At 40.3% G+C, this 5,238-nt stretch overlaps 1 long non-coding RNA gene across 1 annotated transcript; it reads right to left on the reverse strand.

Moving 5' to 3' along the window:
- Positions 1-1,375: 1,375 nt before the first annotated feature.
- Positions 1,376-4,806, reverse strand: LOC118494067. The gene is made up of 3 exons (XR_004896127.1): positions 4,735-4,806; positions 1,747-1,812; positions 1,376-1,496 (listed from the first exon to the last, which is right to left on the reverse strand). It is a non-coding gene; the product is annotated as an uncharacterized LOC118494067 (long non-coding RNA).
- Positions 4,807-5,238: the final 432 nt, after the last annotated feature.

Here is a 5,238-nt window from a genome sequence, read left to right on the forward strand (position 1 = left end):
GGACTAGAGCCGCTGCTCCTTCGCGTCGAAAGGAGCCAGTTGAGGTGGTTCGGGCATCTGGTAAGGATGCCCCCTGGGCGCCTCCCTAGGGAGGTGTTCCAGGCACGTCCAGCTGGGAGGAGGCCTCGGGGAAGACCCAGGACTAGGTGGAGGGATTATATCTCCAACCTGGCCTGGGAACGCCTCGGGATCCCCCAGTCGGAGCTGGTTAATGTGGCTCGGGAAAGGGAAGTTTGGGGTCCCCTGCTGGAGCTGCTACCCCCGTGACCCGAGACCGGATAAGCGGACGAAGATGGATGGATGGATATTAAACTAAATTAAATTAAATGAAAACAGAAATCACGTTAGAGCTGGGGTCATCAACTACATTTTTCCTAGGGCCAGAATGTTTCTAAGCAGACACTTCGAGGGCCGGACTGACAAATAAAGAAAATAAAATGAATTTGCAAACGGGTTATGTTTGCAAATTGCCAAATAAATTGCCGAATGATAATACCGAATGTGGATGGTTTGTAATAAATAAGTTACGCTAACGGTGGTTAACGGTTGACTGACGATCAGGTTATCTGACGATCTCTTATGCGCAAGAAACTTTATAACATAACTGTATACACACTTTTTGAAGAAGCCATTTTGTTGTTGATTTATTCTTAATTAATTTTAAATTAATCAACACTAACACGAAAAACATGAATTTATACGTTGCATTATAAGTCTACCAGCATTATTATCGCATTAGCCTACATCAAGTGTCAAAATAAATGCCATTCATAGCCTATAGTTTAGCGACATTAGTCCATGTAAAATAGTTGAGCTTAATGGAATATGCATTTCCTAATGGAAAATGTATTTATTGACACAAGTTAATGTCTGCTCAGAGGGTTATACTATATACTGCTTATCATACTGAAGTAATCTCAGCTGTTATGCCCCAAGCCACAGAGTAAACCCGAGACACCGGTTTGTACGTTTTCAACAGACGGTTTATTTACAAATAATGAAAATAAAATGACAAATTGGCACTGCAATCTTCTTTAGAGAAATTCAAAATATCAAAAACTACACCTGCAGAAACGGGTGTAGAACTAGAAACATGGTGAAATCACAATACATAAAAACTAGAGGTAATCTTTGAACTTACAGCTGGTTTTGGATACTAACTGGCACACAGGAAAAAAATCCCCAAAAAACAATGTCCTCAATCAGTCCTGTGAATGTAAAAAGTAGGCTGGTGGTTGCAGCTAAGCTTTTATTGACTGTTACTACTCCACTTTACATTCACAATATGCCAAGTATCCTCGTTTGTCACAAATCTCATCACAAAACAGCCACATGTCCTCGATTGTGGAGAATTTGAACTTAAATGATTCCCGGATGTCATCTTTCTCTAGTTCCTCAAGCTTGGAACTTTCCTCCTCAGACCAAAGTCTGGCATACTGCTTTGCAGCTTCTTCCATTTCCTCCTCTCCCATTCCGACTGCACTGGGCAACTCCACCTTGGATGAAAACAAATGTTGGTTTTTTTCCACCCACTCTGCTGACTTTCTACAGTCAGAAATGATCCTGGCTGCAAACTTGTCCTATGGGAAAGACAAAGAGAAAAAAATTATTCTCACTATAGCAAAACTACTGTACAAAGTGGCATAAGCTATTATTCACGTAAAAATAACAGAGCATAAGTAGCAAAGGGACACTTAAAACGAGCTTTGTCAGAATAACCTCAGTATAAAGAGAGAGCATGCCTACCATCTCAACATCTTTTTCATCCCTAGCTTCGGGAGGCTGCAAAACAGGGTGTACTTGATCCTCTCCCTAAAAGAAAAAAACACAAATCCTCCTTTTTAAGGTCAAATACAATGATCCCATCAGGGCCAATTCTTTAGTCTCTTAAGGTTCACTGTGCCGTCTACGGCACAGCTTGTGGCTGTGGCGTCGCTGTAATCTCCATTTATAAACGTTTTTATAACTTTAAAGCATTAAATCTTCAAAATATACAGCCATGCGACACACCAATTGAAAGCTTAGACTCTCAGGATTCAATTAAGCCCACACAGAAAGCATAAGATCATTTATAGCAGTTACACAACTGCTACAAAGTTATAATAAATAAAACAATACAGCGTAAACAGCAGCAGCCCGTGTGTAGTGCATCCATACCTGTTTCCTTGTCCCTTTAGCCACTGCGTGGATTTTTGGCCCAAAACTTTTTTTTCTTAAATCCCCAAGAGTCCAAGGAAATGGAATATCCAAGCCATTATATCCAAAACGAGCTGTTTGCCTCACAATCTTGACGTTTCTGGCCGAATCACAACGGCAAATCGCTATACTGTTTTTCATTTCCGCACTTCTAACGCTGCTCGCTTCTCTCCTGAGGGTCCTAGCAACTTGATGTGGGTGTCACTCTATTCTCCGATTTCTAAGGTTTCCATGGATACCTGGTATAAGCCAATCGGTGCAGGTTTGGCTGTGATACACCAATAAGAAAGCTGAAGTCTCCTCTGACACGTTTTGACCCACGTGTACTCGAGCGACATTTGCTTGGACCAGTTAGATTTAAATGCTCTAAGACCTGTCTACATTTGTAGCCAATGAGCAGACAAGTCGATAGATACCAAATGTGCCAGTGAAATTTTAACCCTGTAATGGCTGGAGCTGTGTCAAAGCAAAAACAGGGCCTCCTATAAGCATATCACACCCTGTGCAGTTTATAATGACTTAGGGACCGTTCGGTATTTATGGAATGGACCACCGGAGGAAAATAGGGGAGGGTCATGTCTTTTTATTTTATGCTGAGGGGAGGGTCATCCAACATTTTTTAGTCGGGGTGGGGGGGTCACCCAACTTTTTTATTCATGAAAAGAGCAAAATTTCAAAGTGGCTGGTATGGTGCTTATTTATACATGTAGCTCTCAGTCTCGGCCCCCTAGCAGATGGGTCTGACCGCATACGCAGAGTTTGCTGGGGGGGCAAACAGGTGGCTCAAACAGGCATTGTTTAAAAAATGAGTGGAATAATTACATCTGGCATGACCAGATATTTTATAAATATCTTAAATAACACAAAACAACTAAATGGTGATAGGTAATACATCAAATTTCATATACTGCTTTGGTAAAAAAACATTATTACTTGGCTGACGATGGGAGCAGCAGGACGCAAAAAAACGAAAATTACTGTTGCACTAGTCTGGACATCTTGCCGTACCAACCTTGCAATAAAGGTTTCCTAAATGCCATGTATATAAATGTGATGTCAGCTTACTAATTGATTGCGGGTTTTGTGTAGATTTGGACTTTTATACGTTTATTCCACTTTGTTTAAACAGTGAAGTGGCGAGGCCTCATTCACCTGTTTGGAGCTGGCTGGTGAATGTGACGCTCGTATCGGCCTTGCTGGATACACCGTATCATTTACCTTTTTGTGGATCTACTGATCGCTGTGGATTACTTTTTTTTCGTGTCATTGGATTATGGCAAAATACGGATCTTTTTTTCTCAACGTGTCTTAACGTTTTATGGTGAGTTTGGAGAGGCATCTCAACAGACTGGAGGTCCAACACTGATTGTTCACCGTTACATTTTAGTTGAATTTAAGCGTCTGTCTATTGCGTTCCAAAACAGCCGTGCCGCGATTGGATTTCATAAGGGCGAATTGTTAATTGCTGAATGGTCTCAATGTTTTATTGTTTTATTTCATGTGAATACTAGTTTACTAGAGGAGTAACTTAGTATTTGAAGTAATGCAGTAATGCATGAAGTGTGCATTTCGTTTCCATGCTTATTGTGTTTCCACAACAACATTAGTGAGTAAATCTACTGAAATGGCCACCACACCATAACAGAGGAGTGTGATGTGTAAGATGAGAATGCAGAGGTTAACTCCTGTACGTCATGGCTGTAAAAATCAAATGGTATCTGTACTTCGTTGCTAAATGCAACCTTGCACGCAAGGGGAGGGTTATTCCTCTTTTTCAAATCATTTTGGAGGGTTATAGGAAAATTATTACTGACGATGGGAGGGTCACGTCTTTTTAGGTTAGAGACCATAAAACTCCTCCGGTGGCCCCTTAATTAAATAACGAACAGTCCCTTATTTCTATATATTTATGTATATAGTTATTTATACTTTATTGGCTTTTTTCTTTGCACTTTTCAAATGGAAATCAGAAAAACGCACAGACATATATGTAGAAAAAAATTCATATAAAATCAATTTTTGAGTCTTTTGGCTTCTGGATTTTTTCTGTAGTAAGCTGAGACATGTGGCTAATGTCCTGGATTGTCTGTCACCTGGAATATGTGTTCACAGCAGTGTATTTTAATCATTTTACAGATGTATGACTTGGACGGAAATAGAAACCATCCATTCTAGCCTCTGTAACTCTGTGTCAGTAAGGTCTAGAATCACCCTGACACTTGGAACAAAAACTTGAGAGTGTTTCCTTTCCAATGATTCCAATGATCTTAACAGGTTAGATCATCCACCTTGATGGATCTAAGATAGATCTAAATACTGAACATGGATAAAGTTCAGATTCTGTAAACACTGCTGACTGAGGGATGGATTAAAAAATGACACTGTGGTAGTATTCTCAAAGAAAAAGCACAACCAACTTTGTTCATTCCTGTTTTCCCAGGGTCCAGCTTTATGTCATCAGCAACTAGTTTGTTATTGTGGGAACTCATTAAAATCCCCTCTGTCCCTCTACTTCCAACTCACAAACTCAAAACTGACCTCAGTGACGTCATCCATTTTCCGCTTCTTCAGACGGAACACTGGTGGCACCTCACCTCACAGGATGGCCTTAGCTGTGTCTGTCCAGTACAGATCTTTTTGTCTAAGAGCAAGTAAAGAAAAGTTTAAATTAGCCAATAACAAGACATGAGAGTACACAAAGACACAGACACACACAAATCCATACCTTTGAATATAATAGCATTTTTAATGTGAACATCGAGGTGCTGCTGAAGCTTGGCTCGTTGGCTGGGTTTGTATTTGGGGCAAAGAGGGCAGTGGAACAGCTTACAACAAGCTGTGCAGCGTTACACTTTAAACCCTCTACCCTCTTCATAGATTAAACGATGCATCTACATAACACAGAAAAAGTGCCGTTAAAATATATGTATTTCAATTGGTAAAAGTATAAAACGAGTGGAATGAAGGATAGAAAAACTTAAAAACTTATCCTCATGTCATTTTCATTTAGACAACAAATATCCTGAGCGTCAGTCAACCGTT

This window comes from Sander lucioperca, chromosome 2, assembly GCF_008315115.2.
Source record: "Sander lucioperca isolate FBNREF2018 chromosome 2, SLUC_FBN_1.2, whole genome shotgun sequence".
Classification (NCBI taxonomy): domain Eukaryota; kingdom Metazoa; phylum Chordata; class Actinopteri; order Perciformes; family Percidae; genus Sander; species Sander lucioperca.